The sequence below is a fragment of the Zea mays genome, chromosome 7 (genome assembly GCF_902167145.1).
Source record: "Zea mays cultivar B73 chromosome 7, Zm-B73-REFERENCE-NAM-5.0, whole genome shotgun sequence".
Taxonomy (NCBI): Eukaryota; Viridiplantae; Streptophyta; class Magnoliopsida; order Poales; family Poaceae; genus Zea; species Zea mays.
The window spans coordinates 110,741,547-110,767,909 of record NC_050102.1 but is presented as its reverse complement, the minus strand read 5'-3'; positions in this window follow the sequence as shown (position 1 = coordinate 110,767,909).

Sequence of the window (26,363 nt, the reverse complement as noted above, 5' to 3'; positions counted from 1 at the left end):
ATCCATATTCATACAATTGCACTGGGCTTTCCTGCTTAAAGCATCTGCCACAACATTGGCTTTGCCAGGATGGTAATGCACCTCCAAATCGTAATCCTTGATTAATTCTAACCATCTTCTCTGCCTCATATTAAGATCAGCCTGAGTGAAGATGTATTTGAGACTCTTATGATCAGTGTAAATATTACAGTGAGCTCCCATCAAGTAATGTCTCCATATCTTGAGAGCATGAACTACAAGTGCTAACTCCAGATCATGTGTGGGGTAGTTATGCTCATGGGGTCTGAGTGCTCGGGAGGCATAAGCAATGACTCTATTGTCTTGCATTAAGACACATCCCAATCCAGTACCGGAAGCATCACAATAAACTTCAAAGGGCTTGGTGTTGTCAGGTTGAGCTAGCACTGGTGCTGTTGTCAAGTGCTGCCTCAGTATATGAAAGGCATCCTCACACCTCTGGCTCCATTCATACTTGACTCCCTTCTTCAACAGTTCAGTCATTGGCTTGACAATTCTGGAGAAATCCAGAATAAATCGTCGATAATACCCTGCCAATCCCAGAAAACTCTGAATCTGCCGCACTGTGGTAGGAGGTTTCCAATCCATTACTTCTTGTACCTTCTCAGGATCAATTGATATCCCATCCTGAGAAATTGTGTGACCCAAAAAATTTAGTTTCCCTCAGCCAGAAATCACATTTAGACAACTTAGCATACAGACGATGATCGCACAGTCGCTGAAGCACAATGTGTAGATGCTCAGTATGCTCGTCTTCATTCTTGGAATAGACCAGAATATCATCAATGAAAACCACCACAAATTTATCCAGTTCCGACATGAACACTGAGTTCATCAGATACATGAAATAAGCCGGGGCATTGGTCAGCCCAAAAGACATCACCAAGAATTCATAGAGCCCATATCTAGTAGAGAAAGCCGTCTTGGGAATATCGCTGGCACGGATCTTGATCTGATGGTAGCCCGAGTGAAGGTCTATCTTGGAGAACACTTTGGCTCCTACCAACTGATCAAACAAAACATCAATGCGGGGCAGTGGGTATTTGTTCTTGATGGTCACCGCATTGAGAGGGCGGTAATCAACACACATTCTCAAACTCTCGTCCTTCTTCTGTACAAATAAGGCTGGACATCCTCAGGGTGAAGTACTCGAGCGAATGAATCCCTTGTCCAACAATTCTTGCAACTGCTTTTTCAACTCTGCTAACTCTGCTGGAGGCATCCTATATGGTCTCTTAGATATAGGTGCAGTTCCGGGTTGCAATTCAATTGCGAACTCTATGTCTCTATCGGGTGGCATCCCTGGCAATTCATCCGGAAAAACATCTGGGTAGTCACAGACCACTGTGATCTTCTCAACTGGGGACTCTATCATAACGAAGGCACAGGAACGAGTACAACCCTGATCGGGCAAATATAGTGTGGTTTCACCACAAGTAGGCGAGTGCACCTCAATGGCCCTTGCTGCAATATCAATCACTGTCTGATGTTTGGTTAACCAGTCAGTTCCCAATATGATATATCCACGCTATCCAAACCCAAAATGAGGAGGTTGGTTTTGATTATCAAACTACCAAACTTTATAGGCACATTCTTGTTGATTTGGTAGGTGGCAACCCTGCCTCCTGGTGTTGAAATTGTAATACCCCATTGGTGTGATGGAAGGGTAGCTGTCATTTGGCACTAAATTTTGCACTGATAAAACTATGTGATGCACCAGAATCAAAAAGAATAATTGCAGGATAATTCAAAACTGAAAAGATACCAGTCATGACGGGTGCTCCCTTCGGAATGTCAGCCATGGTGGTGAAGTTCAGCCTGCATTGCCTCACTTGCACCTTCTGCCTCTTGCCTTGGTTCTAGTTGGCATTCTGTTCCTGCCTCTGCTGGTTTCTAGGGCAATTCTTAGCATAATGTCCAGTGTTACCACAAGTGAAACACTTGTTGTCATTGACCTGACGGTACTACTGCTGCTGTGGCTGATTGTTCCTCTGAACTGGAAACTGGGTGCGGTTGGGTGCCTGCTGCTGCTGTGGCCGGATCACCCAACGTCCTTGCTGCTGCTAGGGTCCCCTGTTCTGAGTGTCAGATATGATCCTGAAGCGCTGTGGCTGAGCTGAAGGTCCTGCCATAGGGGTCTTCCTCTTCTTTTCTACCTGACGGGCTGTGATACAGTCCTCCTGAGAAATGGCCATGTTGACTAACTCATTATAGCTGTTGGCCCTGACTGTGTTAAGACGGTCGCGGAGCTTAGTGCTGAGCCCCCTCTTGAATATGTCCCTCTTCTTCTCATTAGTGTCTGCATGGTATCCGGCATACTGGCACAGGTCATTGAAGGCCTGAGCGTACTGTAACACTGTCCGGTTCCCCTGAGTGAGTGTCAGAAACTCATTGAGCTTCCGGTCCATAATGCCTGCTGGTATATGATGCCCCCTGAAAGCTGTCTTGAACTCTCTGCATTCCACCTCATGGCCAGCTGGCTGCATAGCAAGGAAATGATCCCACCATGTCCGCGCGGGTCCACGAAGCTGCTGGGTGGCGAACCTGACCTTAGTCACCTCTGAACAAACTCCATGGAGTAGCAGGAATTTGGATTCCACTACTCTCAGCCATACATCAGCATCAAGTGGGTCCTCTGCCCTGGTGAACAACGGTGGCTGGGTACTGAGGAACTCCTGATAAGTGGCTGCTGCGGGGTGACGCTGATGATCACCACCACCATAATGCTGAGGTGGCGGCTGACGCTGCGCCAACTGTCGTAGAATCTCGTTCTGCTGAGCCATCAACTCTTGCAGAGTAGGAGGCGGTGGCGGTGGTGGAGGAATGCGCTCATTTTGTCCACGACGCGCTCTTCTTGTCATCTGAAAAATCATGTATATTCTCAATATCATATTTCTGAGGTTCAATGTTCAATCGTGGTGAAAGAGTCAAAGGGGTAAAATCAATACCTATTCTTGCATAATTTATAAAAGATTCCACATGACGTAAACTTTTCTTCTTAAATTAAAACTGACATCATTCATCATCCATGCTTCCAAAAGAGTTTGCCATGATTACATCAGTAACTCAAAGGACTCAACTCTATCTAGCCTAGTACCCTAAGGGTGCAAAAGCTAAGCTAGCCTCGAGGAGTTCTACCGTCACAGACTACTAACTCTATCTTTGTGACCTAGTGAGCAAACGAGGCAACGCTCGACTCAGGGGAAGGTGGTCTCCCTGAGCCAGCAGTGTCCAAGCTGGAGGCAGGCTCCTCTCCTCCCTCGATGTCGACATCCTCGTTGGCCTCCATGTCCTGGATCTCCTGGTGGTGCATATCCAAGTACTGGTTAGCCTCCACAAGCTGCTGCTGAGTGTTGATTAGCCGATCCTCGAGAACCTCGATGGTGTTCTCCCTGGTTCCCACTAGCTCCTCAAGCTCTTGGATCTCATTTGACAATTGTTCCACTTGCAAGTCTTTTTCCACCATCTCAGTGGACAAGTCTACCACAAGTTCCTCCCTGTTATCCAAAGTGATCTTGGTAGCCTCCAACAATGCCATCAGATGAGACATTGCCTCTCCTCGCATCACTTGCAGACGATAGAGGGCATTCATGCACCGCACCGTCAAGTGAGCAGTCTGACCTAGGTAGATAGCCCATATATCCTTGGCATGCTCCACTCGGTCCTTCCACATTGGGTAGTCCTCCTTCTCCGCGGGGAACAAACCAATGGGGTGAGTGGACAGCTCGAAGGGGTGGAAACCATAGAAGGTGGTCAGTCCATGAAGAGCAATCGCCTCGATAGTATCCTCAGCCCTGTATCCAAAAGACTCAGAGTCCAGCGAACGCCAGCCTGGCTGCAGGGGATGAGGCTCTAGGGTCATCCTCATCCTACAGGGGGGCACTCGGTGCTTCTCGAACAGCTGCACCGCGTACTAGGGAGGCGTCGTGTAACCATCTCCCTAAAGTACCTCCCACAAGATACGGGGGAAACCCTCTCGTGCAAGTCCGTCCGTGTGGGACTGTGCATTCCCTTCGTCCGAGGATCCGTGAGAAGTCATCTGTGTACGGTTAAGCGTAAGTAAAAGAAAAAGAATTATAAAATGAAAAGGGATCGCAACTCAGCCTCTCTATAACTACGACAATGGCACTGGGTGTACTTAGTTTGTCATCATTGTGTATTAAAGTTCTTACCCAATTATTTAATAGTTTAATTTAAGGATGCATGAATGCTCATCCTAAACGACCTTATTTCAATTTAGAGGGATTAGGGAAGAACTCCCATCCCTTATAGTAGCCTGTAGGGCTTACTCAATTAGCCACCTAGCTACCCCTCTATCATCCTAAGGCTCCACGTCCTAGGTCTATCCTGATCGTCCTACGTTCTATCCAACATTTGTTTCTACCAAGTTTTACTTTGAAAAATGATGGTATTTATAATTTATTGATTCCTCTGTGGTGGTACGAGCTCCGATACCAGCTGTGGCGGAACTGCCCGAATTATTCCAACTTAAGTGCCTAAGTCCCGCCTTAGAGGCTAGACCACACTTAACTGGGAATAACACGTCAATCTCTCGGATCTAGTCCGACGAGGACACTGACAGGATCAAGCACCACGTACTCACTCCATGGTGAGGCATAGAGCAAATACAATAAAGCATAAAACCATACATTAAGGAGTATTAAACTTATTACATCATCATCGGAGTTTTAGCAAAAGTAGTCATCATTGTTCGGAATGCAGCGGAATAAAACTAACGATAAATAAACAGAGAGATGGGGAAGCCTGTCCCATCACTCCTCGTGCTCCTCCTCGGCCGAGGTAGGGTCCCACTCGACTGTCCAACTCGGTGGCAAGATGGACGGCCAAGTCACTCCAGCAACCATGTCCTCCAGGGAACCTGTAAAATTATGCCACAAGCAAGGCTGAGTATACTAATACTCAGCTAGACTTACCCGGTGTGAGGAGTCTACTCCTCTACCTCTAGACATGCAACTGTTTGGTTGAGGGGTTTGGTTGCCAAAAGCACTAGCTGAGTCTATAAATCAAGTTTTAGCTTTGTCAAGTTTTAGTGTGACTCTCTTAAGACTAAATGTATACCTATCTAATCATACATGGTATCAAACATTTAGCAATCAACAACTTTTGCCAAGTCATCTCATTTCCACTTGTTACTCAATGTAGCAGCATGGATCAAGCAGTCTCATTAGCTGCGAGAAGCAGACGATCCGAATCAAGTTTTTAAACCTTACAAGGTAAACCTAAACACACAACGTGGCGAGGCACTCCGTCTCCACACACATCAACCGTCCCCATCGATTCCTCGTCAGCAGATCAGGGCTCACCGCCTTGGCGTACAATGCCTCACTGACCCCGACTGCCGTCGTGTAGTGACCGCACTTGTACCCACCATAACCGGAATGGGAGACTACGTCTCAGGTCGCGTGAGGGGATATGTCGGCTGCCAGGTTCACTCAGGTACTAGGCTTACCGATTTACCATATTTCTCGGCATATGTTTAGTACGTTCAAACGCTTGACTCACGGTACCACACCTTAATCCTTATTCCAATTTCCACCTCGTAGACAATCAATCCCCATGGTTTGTTATCCACAGATCAACATCGTTAGGCTATGAATGGGGATACAACCAATTCCTGACCTCGCGCGAGTGCTGGAAAAATCACTCGACTTCTACCTAGATCCCCAATTAGTAAGCAGCTACTCGACCTAGCATACTAGTATCCATTTCAAAAGGATTCCTGAGATCATGCAACTAGGGTTTCAAACAACTCCTACACTTAAGTGCACATTCAATCCTACAATAATTTGATGTAGTAAAATAGCATAATAAATAGGTTATGCATAAAACCGGGGCTTGCCTTCCAAAGCTGAGGCAGGCAGATCCTCTAGGGCAGGCTCTGGTGCTAGATCCGGGGCTACCTCCTGAGCAACTCCTTGCTCTGGCACGAGGATGTACTCTCCGTCCGTGAGGTTACAATCTATCGAATGCAATGAATAAGATATATGTATGCTATGATATATAGAATTTAACAACAATTATGCCTTAGTGCAGAAAAACTAAGTTAGTTAATCACTTAGGGTTTCCTTGTTATAAGAGGCTCTTAGGGTTTTAGGCTTATCAATTTAGGTTTGAGGTTTTGCCTAGTGATAAGCATAATGGATCAAGACTTGGATTGCCTCTTAAATGTTTTAGTAGGCAATCAAGGGGTTTTGCTGGTTTGGTTAGGGTAACATTAGTCTCCACCATTAATTCCCCTTTTTATTTTCTATTTAGGATTTTTGAGTGTGTTTAAACTATAACAGTGATTTAAATTCTTCCAAAAATTCTGTAAAAATTACAGTGGGTTACTATTGGCCACTGTAGTCTGTCCTATAAATTTGGAGTCCAGAATAATTAGAATAATCCCTGGACAAAATAGCAAAAGTTGGGGCAAAAGGGTCACTTTGCACTACAACTCTTATCTATGGTGGGTTCTGTACTAAGAGTCATTTTTGCTGGTATCTATAGGTAATAACATACTTCTGTGCCAAAAATCACAGAAGGTTACTTAGTGGTTATTTAGTTATGATTTTCTAAAGTTTAATGCTAAAAAGTCACTTACCACTAACTTGTTATTTGAAAAATGTCAAACAACAGAACTCATAATGTTTCCATGTTTATAATAACAAAACATTAGTTATCCCAAGGTTTGGGGTGTTTTCTCTTCAGGGTTATTTTTCTAGAGTTTTTCTAAGTTTTCCATGTTTTTCTAAAATAAAAGGTATCTCCTTTCTTTTGTACTAAACAAAAGTATAATAAAATTTTCTACTGAACTACACTGAATAAGGGGGCTAACAAAAATGGGGGTGCTCCCTGGTTTTTATTTTAAACTACCTTTTATATTTTCTTTAACTTTAAGCTAAAAATGATTTAAATGGCAAACTCTATTTTAATTGGGTGTAGAGAGGGGTTTATTATTTTTAAACAGGTTAGGAAGTGATTAAGTGCTTCTCTGAATTTTTTAAACCCAGTCTAATAGTATAGCTATTTTTCCTTATTTTATTTAGCTTTTGACCAGTTAATCATTTAAATCTAAACTTTGAAGTTTTCTGCAACACTTAGGGGTTTTATATTTTTCCTAAGTAGTTTACATTATTTAGGATCTGGCAAAATTGGTTTGACTTGATTTGGGTAAACAAAACTGAAGTTATGAATTTTTCAAGTCTTGTTTGTATTTAAATCAGAAATATTAAAAAGGTTTTCTGGAAATCCACTTTGCATCGAAGACCCTGGGTTCTTTCTAAACTAATCCCTTCAGTTATACCCCTGCACCACTATTACCTTGAGTCGCTGACAGTGCACAAAATCCCCTGGCTTTTACTTTTTCTCCCCCAAGGTCCTTCCCCTTATTTAAATAGTACCCGCGGAAGTAAAAAGGGCGGCGCGGCTTACCAGCGGCGAGGGAGGTCCGGTGAGGGGCGAGGTTGGCTCCGGGAGGTTCTGGCGGTCACAACGAGGTACAACTCGAATGCGGTGGTGGCCGGAATCAGCCGGTCCACGTGCGCAGGCGGGTGAACTCGTCGGCGGCGAGTGCTCCGGCCTAACCACGGCGGCATAGGTCGATCCAAGGGCACGGGGAGCTTCACGGGGTGTTGATGAGTCGACACGTGCAAGGAATTGAAGAACAACTCACCGTGGAACTCGGTCTACGTTCACCGACGGTCGGGTGAAGTCCGGCGACCGTGGACTGGCTTCTCCGGCGAGGCAAAGTTCGATTCCTTGCTCGGGGAGCTTCACCGAGGCATGCAGGGTCTACTCCGAGGGTCGGACATGGCTTGGAGAGGCTCTGTTGGCTGGTCTACGGTGGCGGGGGATCGGGTGGCCGCGGGCACGCCGTGCGCGGGGCAATGCAGGTAATCTGGTGCTCCGGTGAGGTCGAGCGCGCGCGGAGGAGTACGGTCAAAGTCCCTGGGGGCTTTATAGGCGCGGGCGCGAGCAACGGCGTCGGCTCGGCTTTAGCGTGACGCGGGGCACGCGGGGGCGGCGTTGGGCGTGCTCTGGCGAGCTCAGAGTGCGTCGAACACGTGGTTCTTTGCTTCTGTTCTTGTTCTACCCTCTGTTGAGCGGCCAAAACGTGCGAATCTTGCCCTAAGACCTGTGAGAGATCTCTTCCATGCACCTAGGGCTACCTAGTTCATGTGAGTTCCAAGGGGAGATGTGGTCGGGTTAGAGATATATGGGGGTGGGAAGTTGTCTTTGTCCTAGCTGTCCAAACCGAGACAAATCTTGTGCCAAGTCGTGTCAATCGACTTAGGGTTGGGTTCAACCTTTTCCAGGGTGTTCTAGAGGTATTTTGGCGCCACTTTGTCAATTGGGTCAAATGGTTTTGAAGTTTGAAAGAGGGTGAACATGTTTGATCTTTGGAAAAGGGGTGGTTTTGGACTTAGAAGAATTCTGAATTTTCTCTTATGCTCAACCCTTTGGTGAACCTTTTGGGGTTTTTCTGAACTCTTTTTGGGGTCACTTTCTTACTATCATTTGTAGGGTATTAAGTGTACTACATCTTTTATAATTGGCCCAAGTCATGATCATGTGGTTTTCATAGCATTTTGATCATACTTACTTCTAGTGCTCCACTTGTCCAAAGGGGTTTGAATTAGGGTTTGGGCAATTCTCCCCATTATATGTGCATGACAAGCCAAGGTATGACTTCTAAGATGGGTTGCACTTACTTAGGATCTTGAGTTTTAAATTTGGTGTACTTTCCCAACTTAAGTCACATGTGATGATGGGCTTGTGTAGCCTTGAGTGAAAACTCTAAGTAACATCTGGGGTGTTACATCTATGATGGGGGAGTTGAAGTATTTCCAAGGATTTCAAGTCAAGCAACTCCAAGAAGGTACCTTCATCAGCCAAACAAAGTACATTCAAGACATACTTAAGAAATTTGGCATGAAGGATGGCAAACCATCAAGACACCCATGGGAACCAATGGGCATCTCGACCTCGACACGGGAGGTAAGTCCGTAGATCAAAAGGTATACCGGTCGATGATAGGATCTTTACTCTATTTATGTGCATCTCGATAGGATATTATGCTTTCCGTATGCATGTGTGCAAGGTTCCAAGTCGATCCTAAGGAAGTTCACCTTAAGGCTGTGAAAAGAATCATGAGATATTTAGTTTATACTCCTAAGTTTGGACTTTGGTACCCCAAGGGATCCACTTTTGATTTAATAGGATATTCCGATGACGATTGGGCAGGGTGTAAAATTGATAGGAAGAGCACATCAGGGACTTGTCAGTTTCTAGGGAGGTCCTTGGTGCCTTGGGCATCAAAGAAACAAAACTCAGTAGCTCTTTCCACCGCCGAAGCCGAGTATATTGCCGCAGCCCATTGCTGTGCACAATTACTTTGGATGAGGCAAACCCTTAGGGACTATGGCTACAAATTAAGCAAAGTCCCTCTCCTATGTGATAATGAGAGTGCAATCCGCATGGCGGATAATCCCGTTGAACACAGCCGCACTAAGCACATAGACATTCGATCTCACTTTTTGAGAGATCACTAACAAAGGTGGGATATCGAAATAGCTTATGTCAACACCAACAATCAATTAGCCGATATCTTTACCAAACCATTAGATGAGAAAACCTTTAGCAAACTTAGTAATGAACTAAATATACTTGATTCTCGGAATTTTGATTGAAACATTGAACACATAGCTCATTTATATACCTTTGATCATATCTCTTTCACTTGGTACAAATGCATATTTCTTTTTACTTATGTACCAATGCTACGACTAATGTGTTTTCAAGTATATTTCTATACTAAGTCGTAGATTGAAAGGGAAATGGAGTATGTGACGAAGACAAGGCTTCCACTCCACTCTAACGGTATCATTTATCCTTCGTCGCTACTCCGCTCACTCCGAATTGGTATAATCCTTCACTCTTATTTACTTGTACCAATGGGGAGAAAGTAACAAGGGCTCTCAAAGTCTCTGTTTTTGGCGATTAAAGCCAAAGGGGGAGAAGATATTAAGCCCAAAGCAAAAGGACCACACCAAGCAAAAGGACCGCACCACCAATTTCAAAACTTTTCGAAATGAGGATTTATTTGGTTTTCACAAATATTTTTTTTTCAATTGGTATCACAAATGAAGCTTTAAATTGATATTTTTCATTGGTATCTATGTCATGAGAATATATCAATTGATATCCTTATCTTGAGAAAGCAAAATCTCAAGTGGTATTGTTTTAAACTTCAATTGGTATCTTGTAATGATAATCTCTTCAATTAGTTCATGTAAAGATAAATTTTCAAAAACTGGTATCTATTAAAACCCTCTTGAAAACTAAGAGGAGAATTTCATTCAGGGGGAGTTTTGTTTAGTCAAAGGAAAAGCATTTGAAACAGGGGGAGAAATTTCAAATCTTGAAAATGCTTCTTTTGCAATTTTATTCGCATACCTTTGACTATTTGCAAAAGACTTTGAAAAGATTTTCCGAAGAGATTTGCAAAAACAAAACAAGTGGTGCAAATGTGGTCCAAAATGTTAAATAAAAGAAAGCAATCCATTCATATCTAGTGAAATTATCAATTGGTTTAATTCCAAGTAACCCATGCACTTACTTTATGCAAACTAGTTCATTTCTGCACTTTATACATTTGCTTTGGTTTGTGTTGGCATCAATCACCAAAAAGGGGGAGATTGAAAGGGAAATAGGGTTAACCTTTTCCCACAATTAATTTTGGTGGTTGAATGCCCAACACAAATATATGGACTAACTAGTTTGCTCTAGAATACATGTTCTACAGGTGCATAAAGGTTCAACACAAACCAATAAATATTCAAGTTAGGGATCAAATACAAAGGAGAAAAAGAAACTAGAGTGTGCTGAGGAACGGCACACCGGACTGTCCGGTGCACCACCGGACAGTGTCCGGTGTGCCAGGACCGTACAGCTCAAACCAACCACTCTCGGGTTTCTCCAGGCACCCTCCGCTATAATTCATCGAACTGTCCGGTGCACCAGTGGAGCAACAGCTACTTCGCGCAATGGTCGACTGCAAAAGGACCTGACGCGTGAACAGTGCGTAGCAGAGTCAGAGCACAGAAGTAAAGGCGCACCGAACAGTGTCCGATGTAGCACCGGGCTGTCCGGTGCCACAAGAGGACAAGCTCTCCAACGGTCGACTGAGTTAGAACCCTAACGGTTGGGTGACGTGGCGGCGCACCGGACTGTCCAGTGCGCCCATCGACAGCAGCCTTCCCCAACGACCACTTGGTGGTTGAGGGCTATAAATACCCCTAACCACCACCACACCAAGCATCCAAGTATTCTGAACATTGCATTCAATACAAGAGCAATAGACTCCACTCCAAGACACAATAAAAGCGGTCGATCCACTCAAAGTCCCCAAATCAACTATAGTGCATTAGGACTTGTGAGAGGATCTCTTGTGTTCCTTTGTTGCTCTTGTTTGCTTGGCTTGGCCTTCTTTTTCTTTTCAATTCTTACTCTCAAGTGCTTTGTAAGCAAGGCAAGAGACACCAATTGTGTGGTGGTCCTTGCGGGGTCTAAGTGACCCGTGAGATTAAGGAAGAAGGCTCACTCGGTCTAAGTGACCGTTTGAGAGAGGGAAAGGGTTGAAAGAGACCCGGTGTTCGTGACCACCACAACGGGGACTAGGTTCTTTAGAACCGAACCTCGGTAAAACAAATCACCGTGTTCATCCGCTTTATTTCTTGGTTGATTTGTTTTCCCCCTCTCTATCGGACTCGGATTTAATTCTAACGCTAACCTCGGCTCGTAGTTTGTGTTTTAAGTTGTAAATTTCAGATTACGCCTATTCGCCCCCTCTAGGCGACTTTCAGATGCTTGCCATGTTTCACATCTACCGTTGAACATGTTACTATTTTCACTAGATGTAGAGATATTGATGTTAACGCTATAATGATCACCTTGCTATGATTAAAGAACAAAATGATCACATAGCTAAGTTGAATGCCAAAATTGCCGAGTATGAAATTGAAAATGAGAAATTTAAATTTTCTCATAGTGTGCTTTACAATAGGAGACGCCCTGGCATTAAGGATGGGGTTGGCTTCCAACCTGGGAGCCAAAACAACATCAAACTTAATGCCCATAGAAACAAGATTGCCAACTTTGTTAAGGGCAAGGCTCCCATGGTGCAAGATATAGAAGGCTATATTTTATATCCTAAAAACTATCCTGAGCATAAGATTAGAAGAATTCATGCTAAGAATTCTCATCCTGTTGCTCATCATGCTTACATTTACAGAAATGAGGCTTCTAGTTCTAGGCATACAACTCATATTAAGATGCCTAAGAAAAAGATTGTTGATGCATCAAATGAACATAGCATTTCATTTAAGACATTTGATGCATCCTTTGTTCTTACTAACAAATTCGGCAAAGTAGTTGCCAAATATGTTGGGGGCAAGCACAAGAGTCCAAAGACTTGTGTTTAGTACCCAAGGTGCATGTTTCTAATGTGAAAGGACCCAAGACCGGTTGGGTACCTAAGAACAAGGCCTAAATTTGTGTTGTAGGTTTATGCATCCGGAGGAACAAGTTGGATAATCGACAGCGGGTGCACAAACCACATGACAGGGGAGAAAAGAATGTTCTTCTCATATGAGAAAAATGATTATCCCCAAAGAGCAATCACATTCGGGGATAGAAATCAAGGTTTGGTCAAAGGATTAGGTAAAATTGCTATATCACCTAACCATTCTGAAAGGGAAATAGGGTCAAGCCTTTTCCTAAATGATTTTGGTGGTTGAATTGCCTAACACAAATAATTGGACTAACTAGTTTGCTCTAGATTATAAGTTCTACAGGTGCCAAAGGTTCAACACAAACCAATAAAAAGATCCGAGTTAGGGTTCAAAAGAAAGGAGCAAAAGAAACTGAAGAGAACCCTGGTCTGGCGCACCGGACTGTCCGGTGTGCCACCGGACAGTGTCCGGTGCACCAGGGTGGATCAACTCAAACTTGCCACCTTCGGGTTTCTGGAAAAGCCACTCCGCTATAATTCACCGGACTGTCCGGTGTGCCACCGGACTGTCCGGTGTGCCAGTGGAGTAACGACTATTTGCTCAACGGTCGACTGCATAGTGCCCTGACAGAGCTATAGTTCGCGGAAGAAGTCAGAGCAGCACCAGAAGGCGCACCGGACAGTGAACAGTGCATGTTCGGTGCGGCACCGGACTGTCCGGTGCACAAAGATGTTAGAGCTCCAACGGTCGAAACCGTCAGAACCCTAATGGTTGGGTGACGTGGCTGGCGCACCGGACTATCCGGTGCGCCCATCGACAGCAGCCCAACCCCAAGGTTGGTTTGGTGGTTGGGGCTATAAATACCCCCAACCACCACCACTTCAATGCATCCAAGTTTTCAGCCATTGCATTCAATACAAGAGCTCTAGACTTCACTCCAAGAGACAACCAAGATATCAAATCCTCTCCGAAGTCCAAAATCACTCCAAACACTTAGTGGCTAGTGAGAGAGAGATTTTCGTGTTCATCTGAGTTCTTGTCGCTTGGATCGCTTTTCTTCTTCCTCCATTCTTGTTCTCAAGCAACATGTAATCAACGCAAGAGACACCAAGTTGCGGTGGTCCTTGTGAGGGGTCTAAGTGACCCGTTGATTAAGGAGAAAAGCTCACTCGGTCTAGGTGACCGTTTGAGAGAGGGAAAGGGTTGAAAGAGACCCGATCTTTGTGACCACCTCAACGGGGAGTAGGTTTGCAAGAACCGAACCTCGGTAAAACAAATCACCGTGTCATCCGCTCTATTTTCTTTGGTTGATTTGTTTCCGCCCTCTCTTTCGGACTCGATTATATTTCTAATGCTAACCCAGCTTGTAGTTGTGCTTAAAGTTTATAAATTTCAGATTTGCCTATTCACCCCCCTCTAGGCGACTTTCACATTCCATGGCTAATGTATTTCTTGTAGAATCTCTAGGTTAAAACTTGCTTTCTGTGTCTCAATTATGTAAAATGGGCTACAACTGTTTATTTACTGATGTTGAAGTTACCATCTTTAGAGGAAATGATGATTCACTAGATTTTAAGGGAGTGTTGAATGGTCAACTATATTTAGTTGATTTCACTGATAACAATGCTGAACTAGACACTTGCCTAATTGCTAAGACTAATATGGACTGGCTTTGGCATCGCCAACTTGCTCATGTTGGGATGATGAATCTTCACAAGCTTCTAAAGGGGGAACACATTTTAGGACTAATCAATGTTCATTTTGAGAAAGACAAGATTTGTAATGCATGTCAAGCAGGGAAGCAGGTTGGAGTTCATCATCCACACAAGAACATCATGACGACCGAGAGGCCACTTGATCTACTCCACATGGATCTATTCGACCCGATTGCTTACATAAGCATCGACAGAAGTAAGTATTGTCTTGTAATTGTGGATGACTATTCTCGCTTCACTTGGGTGTTCTTTTTGCTAGAAAAATCACAAACCCAAGAAACCTTAAAGAAATTCTTGAGATGAGCTCAAAATGAGTTTAGATTGAGAATCAAGAAGATTAGAAGCGACAATGGAACAGAGTTCAAGAACTCTCAAATTGAAGGATTTCTTGAGGAGGAGGGCATCAAGCATGAGTTCTCTTCTCCCTACACACCTCAACAAAACAATGTTGTGGAGAGAAAAAATATAACTCTTATGGATATGGCAAGGATCATGTTTGAAGAATACAAGACATCAAGTCGGTTTTGGGCGGAGGCGATTAACATCGCTTGCTACTCCATCAACCGGCTCTACCTTCACCGAATCCTCAAGAAAACATCATATGAACTCCTCACCGATAAAAAACCCAATGTTTCTTATTTTAGAGTTTTTGGAAGCAAGTGCTTTATTCTTGTTAAAAGTGGTAGAAATCCAAAATTTGCTTCTAAAGCAGTAGAAGGCTTTTTACTTGGTTATGACTCAAACACAAGGGTATATAGAGTCTTTAACATGTCCACTGGATTAGTTGAAGTTTCTTGTGACATTGTGTTTGATGAGACTAATGGCTCGTAAGTAGAGCAAGTTGATCTTGATGAGTTAGATGAGGAAGAGGCTCCTTGCATCGTGTTAAGGAACACATCCATTGGAGATATGTGTCCATAAGAAACCGAAGAGCCTTCACAAGCACAAGATCTACCATCATCTTCCGTACAAGCATATCCACCAACTCAAGATGATGAACTAACTCAAGAAGAAGAAGATCAAGTTCAAGACAATGGGCCACCTCAAGAAGAAGGCATCAATCAAGGGGGAGATGAAGTTGATCAAGAAAAGGAGGATGAACAAGAGATTCAAGATCAAAAACCACCTCACCCAAGAGTCAATTCAACGATATGACCCCGTCAACTCCATACTTGGTGAAATTCAAAAGGGGGTAACCACTCGATCTCGAGTTGCTTATTTTTGTGAACATTGCTCTTTTGTGTCTTCTATTGAGCCATATAAGATAGAGGATGCACTTAGAGATCTAGACTGGGTGGTGGCAATGCAAGAGGAGCTCAACAACTTCACGAGGAATGAGGTATGACATTTAGTTCCATGTCCTAACCAAAATGTTGTAGATACCAAGTGGGTATTCCACAACAAATAAGATGAGCATAGTGTGGTGACTAGAAACAAAACCCGACTTGTTGCAAAAGGGTATTCACAAGTCGAAGATTTAGATTTCGATGAAACCTATGCACCCATAGCTAGGCTTGAGTCAATTCGAATATTACTTGCCTATGCTACTTACCATGGCTTTAAGTTATATCAAATGGATGTGAAAAGTGCCTTCCTCAATGGTCCTATCAAGGAAGAGGTGTATGTTGAGCAACCCCCCGACTTTGAAGATAGTGAGTATCCTTCACATGTTTATAAGCTCTCAAAGGAGCTTTATGGGCTCAAACAAGCCCTAAGAGCATGGTATGTGTAACGCCTCGAATTTGAGAGTTAAATTTTTTTCTTTCTCCATCACTCGCCAAATTCGGGCGTTACCCTTTCCTCTTTCTTTTTCTTCTCGCTATGCCTTGTTCTTTCCCAAGTTATAGCGAGATTTAGCTCGACATCTTGTGTAAGTAAAACCCTAGGGTTAGATCTTTTGGTTGTTGCACCATGCCAGACCATGCATTTATTTTGTGTTGTTGAGTGAATTGGTGAAATCATGCATTTAGAAAATAGATTAGGAAAAGGGGAAAAAACCTTTTCCCCTTCTCTCCCTTCCCCCCTTCTTGGCGCAACCCAGCCAGGCGCGCGGCCCAGCTGCGGCTTTCCCCCCTCTCTCCTTCTTGGGCTAGCGCGCGGCCCAGCCGCCCCAGCGCTCGCACCTCTCCCCGCGTCCCCCGCGCGCAGCGCGCGGGCAGTTACGTCGCCGCCGCCGCCCTGGTGGGGCCCACCTGTCAGCCCCCCTCCAAAACTACCTCCCTCCCTCTCTCTCTCTCTCTCTCTCTCTCTCTCTCTCTCCTCTACCCCCTCCGCGCGCACGTTCTTCCTCCCCCGGGAAACTCGTCCCCCCTCCTCCTCCACCTCGTCGCCGACCGGGATCACCCCCTCAACGTCGTCCTCGCCCCCGCGGTGAGCCTCTCTCCCTGCTCTCCCTCGCCCCCTCTTCTTCCCTTCTTCCCCAGTCCCGGCCCCCTTGCCGCGGCCATGGCGCGCGCTCTCCCCGCGCGGCTTGCCCCGGCCGTGGCGCGGCCCGGCTTCGGCGCCCCTCGGCGTGGTGCGCCCACCCCGTCCCGCCCGGCGCGCTTGCCCTCGCCCTCCCCGGTGCGCCCGCCTACCTCGGCGCGCGGCCTCGGCCCGTGACCCCGGCCCCGGCACGGCCCTCCACCTCTCCCTGCGCGGCGCCCCTGTCCCAGCTCGGTGTGGCGGCACGACGCCCCGGCGTGACCCGCCCTGCGCGCGGCGCCCAGCGCGGCTTGTCGTGCCCGCACGGCGTGGCTATGGCGCCCGGCGCGGTGCGCGCGGCCCCCGCTCCGCGCGGCCGTGGCGCCCCCACTCGGTCCTCCCCTCCCTGGCGTGGCCCGACCATGGCGACTCGGCCTCGGCCCCGGCCCCGGCGTGGCTCGGCTGCCTACTCGCGGCGCGCAGCGCAGCGTGCGCGCGACCTCGGCCCCGGCGCGGCTGGTTCGCGACGTGTCAGTGCGGCCTTGCGCGAGCTAGTGCTCGCGTGGTGCGCACGGCGTCTTGGCACGGTTTGCCGTGCTCCTGGCGCGACGTGTTGCGCTCCGCCACGCAAGTGACTTGCCCGTCTACCCCTAGACGCCCAGTCTACCCCCGTGTATTCTATGCGCATGGAACGTGTTGTTTATTTTATGTAGTTGACCTCTACTTAAAATTGAGCACGTTAATTATCTGACGTAGTTAATCAACGACTTTGTTTAATGTCGACTAATTAGAAATAGTTGTAACTCTATTAGTGCATGTGATTAATACCTGTTAGTATGACTAGGTAGAATTAGACGATGTAATAATTAATTGCACCCCTACACGTAATTGTGGCGGAACCGCCCGAATTATTCCAACTTAAGTGCCTAAGTCCCACCTTAAAGGCTAGACCACACTTAAATAGGAATAAAATGTCAGTCCCTCGGATCTAGTCCGATGAGGCCACTAACAGGATCAAGTACCACGTACTCACTCGAAGGTGAGGCACAGAGCAAATACAATAAAGCATAAAACCATACATTAAGGAGTACTTAATTTATTACAACATTATCGGAGTTTATCAAAAGTAGTGCTCATTGTTCAGAATGCAGAGGAATATAACTAATGATAAATAAACGGAGGGATGGGGAAGCCTGTCCCATCACTCCTCATGCTCCTCCCCTGCCGAGGTAGGGTCTTACTCGACTGTCCAACCCAGTGGCAAGATGGACGACCAAGTCACTCCAGCAACCATGTCCTCCAGAGAACCTGTAAAATTATGCCACAAGCAAGGCTGAGTATACTAATAATCAGTTAGACTTACCCGGTGTGAGGAGTCTACTCCTCTACCTCTAGACATGCAGCTGTTTGGCTGAGGGGTTTGGTTTGCCAAAAGCACTAGCTGAGTCTAAAATCAAGTTTTAGCTTTTCAAGTTTTAGTGTGACTCTCGTAAGACTAAATGTGTACCTATCTAATCATACATGGTATCAAGCATTTAGCAATCAACATCTTTTGCCATCACACACTTTCCACTTATTACTCAATGCAGTACAATGGATCAAGCAGTCTCATTAGCTCTGAGAAGCAGACGCTTCGAATCGAGTTTTTAAACCTTGCAAGGTACACCTAAACACACGATGCGGCGAGGCACTCCGTACCCACACACATCAATTGTCCCCATCGATTCCCTGTCAATATAACAGGGCTCATCGCCTTGGCGTACAATGCCTCACTGACCCCGACTGCCGTCGTGCAGTGACCACACTTGTACCCACCATAACCGGAATGGGAGACCACGTCTCAGGTCGCGTGAGGGGCAAAGTCTGCTGCCAGGTTCACTCAGGTACTAGGCTTACCGATTTACCATATTTCTCGTCATGTGCTTATTACGTTCAAACGCTTGACACAGGTATCCGCACGTTAATCCTTATTCCAATTTCATCTCGTAGACCATGCATCCCCATGGATCCGTGTCCATAGACCATCATCATTCTGATATGAAAAGTGGATACAATCAATCCCTGACCAAGCGCGAGTGCTAGAAAAATCACTCGACTTCTACCGAGATCCCTAATTAGCAAAACAGCTACTCGACCTAGCATACTAGTATCCATCACAAGGGAAAAACTGAGTTCATGCAACTAAGGTTTCAGTCAACTTCTACACTTAAGTGCACAGTACGAACCTACAAACATTAAGTGCAGTAAAATAACATATAGAATAGGTTATGCATAAAACCGGGGCTTGCCTTCCAAAGCTGGGGCAGGCAGATCCTCGATGGCAGGCTCTGGTGCTGGCACCTGGACTACCTCCTGAGCAACTCCTTGCTCCGGAACGAGGATGTACTCCCTGTCAGCGAGATTACAGTCTATCGAATGCAACGAATAAGATATATGCATATTAATGACATGGAAATTTGTAAAGGCTATGCATAGTAAAATAGTACTATGTCATAAAAAGTCCAATGGGTAAATATTTACCTCTGTGGGTTATTCTAAAAATTTGAGGTTGAAATTAATTCAGATACTACTCGTGCAAAATTAACAAAAGTAAGGGAAAAAGGGCACTTTACACTATAGCTCTAATCTTTGTGAGGTTTCTAGGTCAACATTTATTTTTGCCAAGATTCCTAGGGAATAATAGGTCTTTGTTTTAAAACTCACAGAAAAAGGCATACTGGATATTTAGTTGTGATTTTCTAAAGTTTAATGCCAAAAAGGTACTTATAACTAACTTGTAATTTGAAAAATGTCAAACAATAGAAGTTATATTTTTCCTAGATTCATAATAACATACTATTAGTTATACTAAGGTGTGGGGTGGTTTTTTCCTCAGGATTATTTTTCTAAGGTTTTTCTAAGTTTTCATTATTTCCATAAACTAAAAGGTAATGCATTTCTTTTGTACTAACAAAGGGTCTAACAAATTTTTCCAGTGAACTATGTTGGATAAGGAAGCTAGCAAAAATGTGGTTGCCCCCTGGTTCTTATTTTAAACTACCTTTTCTATTTTCTTTAACTTTGGGCCAAAATGAGTTTAAATGGTAAACCCTTCCTTTATTTGGTGTATTGAGAGGTGTACTATTTTTAAACAGATTAGGGAATGGTTAAATACTTCTCTAATTTTTCTTAACCCCAGTCTAACAGTGTAGCTATTTTTCCCTCTTTTATTTAGATTTTGGCCAGAATACTATTTAATTCAAAAATTTAAAATCTTCTGCAATACTTAGGGGTTTTGTATTTTTCCTAAGTAGTTCACATTATTTAGAACCTAGCAAAATTGGTTTGACTAAATTTGGTTGAATAAAACTGAAGTTATGGATTTACAAGCTTTGTTTGTATTTAAATGAATAATGTTTTAAGGGTTTTCTGAAAAACCAGTTTACACCGAGGACCCTGGGCTTTTCCTAAAACAATCCTTTAACTTATGCCCCTGCACAACTATTCACCTGAGTCTCTGACCATTCAAAACCTCCTGACTTCTTTTCCTTCCTCCCCGAGGTCCCTCCCCCCTTTTCAACAGTAACCGCGGAAGTAAACAGGGCGGCACGGCTTACCGGCAGCGAGGGAGGTCCGACGAAGGGCGGGGTTAGCTCCGGGAAGTCCTTGCGGTCACGTCAAGATATGGCTCGTCGTCGGTGATGGCCGGAATCGGTCGGGCCACATGCGCAGGCGGTCGGGCTCGTCGGCGGCGTGTGCTCCGGCCTGCTCACGGTGGTAGGGTTCAATCCAAGGGCACGGGAAGCTTCACGGGGTGCTAAGGAGTCTACCCGTGCAAGGAATTGAAGAAATACTCACCTTGGAGCTCGGTCTACGTACGTCGGCGATCTTGTGAGGTCCGGCGACGTTGATCCGGTGTCTCCGGCGAGGTAGAGTTCGATTCCTGGCTCTGGGAGCTTCCCCGAGACACGTGGACACTCTCTCGAGGGTCGGACGGGACGGGGAATGGCTAGGATAGCCGGTCTACGGTGGTCGGTTCTCGGGTGGCCGCTGGCACGCCGTGCGCAGAGCAATCGCCGGTGAACTGGCAATCCGGCGAGGTTGAGAGCGAGCGGGGGCGTACGGTTGAAGCCTCGGTTGGCATTATAGGCGCGGGCGCGGGCGGGGGCACGGGTTTGGCTGGGCGTGCTCTCGCGATGCCAGGGCACGTCGAACACGTGGACGTTTGTTTTTGCCCCTGTTCAAACGTCTGCAGAGATCGCAAGCGTGCGAATCTTGCCATGAGTCCTGCGCAGACCTCTTCCTGGCACCTATGGCTATCTCTTATATGTGAGTTCCAATGGAAGAACGCCCTAGTTCAGGAGATATGCGGACGCCAAATCGGGGTTGTCACACTGTTCACCCCGAGACAAAAGGGATGTCAAATCATGTCAAACGGTTTTGGCTCGGGTTCCAATTTTTCCAGTGGGTTCCTTAGGTAGTTTGGCTCCTTTTTTATATTCAGACCAAGTGGTTTTGGTGCCATTAACTAGGTGAACACTTCTGATCTTTAGCTTATGGTTGATTTTGGACTTAGAGAAAAGTGCAGAGCTCTAGTGTGCTCCCTACTTCATGAATTGATTTGGGGTCTTTAAGGGGTCTTTTTGTAATGTTTCCCTTACTGTTTTGTAGATATATTAATGTACTTAAACTTTGGTTAAGGGTTAAAAACAAGAATTGGCCATTTGATTAGCTCTCCCACTAATCTCTTGCTTTGAGGTCTAGTACCTTAAGGGGGGGGGGTCTAGGGTTTAATCCTCTTTTGCCCAAGGTGATAATTTCATAAAATTCTTGGGTATTGCTTTTGTCATGAACATTTCTTAGTTAATCCATGGTTTCCAAAGTTTTGGTGCTCCTTCTCCTCCACTTAAACACATGTGATAACAGGTCATGAGTGCTTGTATTGAGCTAGGGCCTTGGGTAACACCTGGGGTGTTATAGCCCTCCCCCCTTAAAGGAATCTCATCCCGAGACTTGGGTAGGGATCCTTTAGAGGGGTACCAAGAAGGTGTGTTGGTGTGTTGAAATTTCCAAGTTTCTCTATCTAACTGCTCTTCGAATGTCATTCTCTTTGCAACTTCAGAAGGAAGTCCTTTTAGATTTTTTCCACAACTTACTCTACTCTTAATAACTAGGTTTTTCTTATATTTAGATTCAAAGGGCAGGTGGGGGTGGGGTTTTGGATTACGTACCGACTCCTTTGGGCAGAAAGTTGGGGAAGCGAGAACGTAGAAAATCCTCAGTCTCCCAAGTAGCCTCTTCTACTGAATGGTGGCTCCACTGAACCTTATACATCCTGATCGATCTTGCCCGAGTTGATCTCTCCTTTTGGTCCAATATCCTGACGGGGTGCTCTTGATAAGACAAGTCTGGTTCTATCTCCAATTCTGGTTCCGGTAGCACTTCCGTGGGTAAGCGGACACACTTCCGTAGCTGAGATACGTGGAATACATCATGAATTGCTGACATATGAGGTGGCAACTTCAATTGATATGCTACATGCCCACAAGTCTCTTTGATTTCATAGGGCGCAATGTAGCGAGGAGCTAATTTGCCCTTGATTCCAAATCTCTGAACACCTTTGGTGGGTGACACCTTAAGATAAACATGATCTCCCACTTCAAATTGTAGAGGCTTCCTCCTCTTGTCATGATAACTCTTTTGTCTGGCCTGAGCAGCTTCTAGGTTCTTCTTAATGACTCTGACTTTCTCCTCGGCTTCAAGTACCAGGTCAGGTCCAAATATTTCCCTCTCTACAGCTTGTGACCAATTTAGTTGTGTCCTACACCTTCTCCCATACAAGGCCTCAAAAGGTGCCATCTTTAGGCTGGACTGGTAGCTGTTGTTATACGAGAACTCCGCCAAAGAAAGGCACTTGTCCCAATTTTTACCATAGTGTAGCACACAGGCTCGCAACATGTCCTCAAGAATTTGATTCACTCTCTCCGTCTGACCATCTGTCTAAGGATGGTACGCTGAGCTTCTAATCGCAGTGGTTCCAAGTGACTTATGGAGTTGCTCCCAAAAACGTGCTACAAACAGTGCTCCTCTATCAGATACAATAGTCTTTGGAATTCCATGCAGACGCACTATTTGATCAATATAGATCTCTGCATATTTCTCTGTCTTGTGGGTGGTATGCACTGGCAAGAAATGAGTTGTCTTGGTTAATCTATCCACAATGACCCAAATATAATCGTGGTGCCGGGAGGTGTTGGGCAATCCCACAATAAAATCCATGCAAATATCCTCCCATTTCCAAGATGGTATGGGAAGGGGCTGTAAGGTACCGGCTACCTTCAAATGACTAGCTTTGACTCTCTGGCAAGTGTCGCATTCCGATACATACTTAGCAATTTCCCTCTTCATTCTGGTCCACCAGTACAAGGATCTGAGATCATGATACATCTTGTTACTGCCGGGGTGCATGGAAAATTTGGAAAGGTGAGCTTCATCCAATATTTTCCTTCTGAGTTCGGAATTTTTAGGAACAACCAATCGGTCTTCAAACCATAGAACTCCCTTGCTGTCCTGACGAAAGCATTTGTACTTATCCACCTTTTGTTCGAGCATATCCTTGATGACTTGAACACCCTTGTCACCAATCTGTGCCATGACTATTTGCTCATGCAAAGTGGGATCCACTGAAATATAACTCAAGGTACGTGAGGAAAAAACTTCTATGTTTAGTTTGCACAACTCGTCACACAGAGTGGCGATCTTGGAGTCCATAATCACACAGTTGCACTAGGCTTTCCGGCTTAAGGCATCTGCCACAACATTGGCCTTGCCAGGATGGTAATGCACTTCCAAATCATAGTCCTTGATTAATTCCAACCATCTTCTCTGTCTCATATTAAGATCAGTCTGAGTGAAAATATACTTGAGACTCTTGTGATCAGTATAGACATTACAATGAGCTCCCATTAAGTAATGTCTTCATATCTTCAGAGCATGAACTACGGTTGCTAACTTCAGATCATGAGTGGGGTAGTTCTGCTCATGAGGTCTGAGTGCTCTAGATGCATAGGCTATAACTCGGTTGTCTTGCATCAAGACACATCCCAATCCAGTGCCTGAAGCATCGCAATAAACCTCAAAAGATTTGGTGTTGTCAGGCTGTGCTAGCACGAGTGCTGTTGTCAGATGCTGCCTCAATGCATGAAAGGCATCCTCACATTTCTGACTCCATTCATACTTTACTCCTTTCTTCAACAATTCAGTCATTGGCTTGGCAATCCTAGAGAAATCCGGAATAAATCACCGATAATACCCTGCCAATCCCAGAAAACTCCAGATCTGCCGTACTGTGGTAATGGGCTTCCAATTCATCACTTCTTGCACTTTCTCCGGATCAACTAATATCCCATCCTAAGAAATGGTGTGACCTAAAAATTTAATTTCCCTTAGCCAGAAATCACATTTGGACAACTTAGCATATAGACGATGATCGCGCAGTCGCTGAAGTACGATGTGTAGATGCTCAGTATGCTAATCTTCATTCTTGGAATAAACTAGAATGTCATCAATGAAGACCACCACAAACTTGTCTAGCTCTAGCATAAACACTGAGTTCATCAAATACATGAAATAAGCCGGGGCATTGGTCAGCCCGAAAGACACCACCAAGTACTCATAAAGTCCATATCTAGTATAGAAAGCTGTCTTCGGAATATCACTGGCCCTGATTTTAATCTGATGATAGCCAGAGCGGAGGTCTATCTTGGAAAACACCTTGGCTCCCACCAACTGATCAAACAATACATCAATGCGGGGCAACGGATACTTATTTTTGATTGTCACCGCATTGAGAGGGCGGTAATCAACACACAATCTTAGACTCTCATCTTTCTTCTTTACGAACAAGGGTGGACATCCCCATGGTGAAGTACTTGGGCGAATGAATCCCTTGTCCAACAATTCTTGCAACTGGTTTTTCAATTCTGCCAACTCTGCTGGAGGCATCCTATAGGGTCTCTTGGATATAGAAGCAGTTCCGGGTTGCAGCTCAATTGCAAACTCTATGTCTCTGTCGGGTGGCATCTCTGACAATTCATCTGGGAAAACATCGGGGTATTCACATACCACTAGGATTCTCTCAACAGGTGACTCTATCATAGCGAAGGCACAGGAACGGGTACAACCCTGGTCGGGTAGGTACAAGGTGATCTCTCCATCCAGTGGGGAGTGGATCTCTATGGCTCTGGCTGCGACATCAATTACAGCATGATGCCGTGATAACCAATCAGTCCCTAGGATGATATCCACACTATCCAAGCCCATGATCAGGAGAGTGGTTTTAAATATGAAGCTACCCAACCTTATTGGTACGTGTCTATTGATTTGATAGGTGGCAACCCTGCCTCCTGGTGTAGAAATTGTGATACCCCCATTGGTGTGGTGAAAAGGTAACTGACATTTGGTGCTAAATTTTGCGCTGATGAAGCTGTGTGATCCACCAGAATAAAAAAGAATGACTACAGGAAAAATTAAAATGGAAAAGATACCAATCATGATGGGTGCTCCCTCTGGAATGTCAGCCAACATGGTGAAGTTCAGTCTGCCCTGCCTCACTTGTACCTTCTGCCTCTTGCCTTGGTTCTGATTGGAATTATGTCCCTGCCTCTGCTGGTTCCTAGGGCAATTCTTGGCATAGTGTTCAGTATTACCACAAGTGAAACATCTGTTGTCATTGGCCTGACGGTACTGCTGCTGTGGCTGATTGTTATTCCTCTGAGCCGGGGGCTGAGCGCGGTTGGGTGCCTGCTGCTGCTGTTGTTGTGGCCGGATCACCCAACGTCATTTCTGCTGCTGAGGTCCCCTGTTCTGAGTGTCAGATACAATCCTAAAGCGCTGAGGCTAAGCTGAAGGTCCTGCCATAGGGGTCTTCCTCTTCTTCTCTGCCTGGCGAGCTGTGATGCAATCTTCCTGAGAAATGGCTAGGTTGACTAACTTAGTGTAACTGTTGGCCCTGACTGCGTTGAGACGGTCGCGGAGCTTAGTACTGAGGCCCCTCCTGAACCTGTCCCTCTTCTTTTCATCAGTGTCTGCATGATAGCCTACATACTGACATAGGTCATTGAAGGCTTGGGCGTACTGCAACACTGTATGACTCCCCTGAGTGAGTGCCAGAAACTCATTGAGCTTGCGGTCCATGATGCCTGCTGGTATGTGATGCCCTCTGAACGCTGCCTTAAATTCTCCCACTCCACCACGTGGTCAACTGGCTGCGTGGCGAGAAAGTGGTCCCACCATGTTCGCGAGGGCCCGCGAAGCTGCTGTGTGGCAAAACGGGCTTTAGCCACTTCTAAACAACTTCCATTAAGCAGCGGGAATTTAGATTCCACTACTCTAAGCCATACATCAGCATCAAGGGGATCCTGTACCCGAGTGAACAACGACGGCTGAGTGCTGAGGAACTCCTGATAGGTTGCTGCTGCTGGGGGACGCTGATGGTGATCACCACCACCATAGTGTTGAGGTGGTGGTTGACGCTGAGCCAACTATCGCAGAATCTCATTTTGCTGAGCCATCAATTCTTGCATGGTAGGAGGCAGCGGCGGTGGTGGAGGAATGCGCTCATTCTGTCCACGGCGCGCTCTTCCTGCTATCTGAAAATTCAGGGTGCTCTTAATATCATACTTTTGATATCAGGGTTCATATATGGTAAAATGTTGAAAAGACAAGGTTTGCA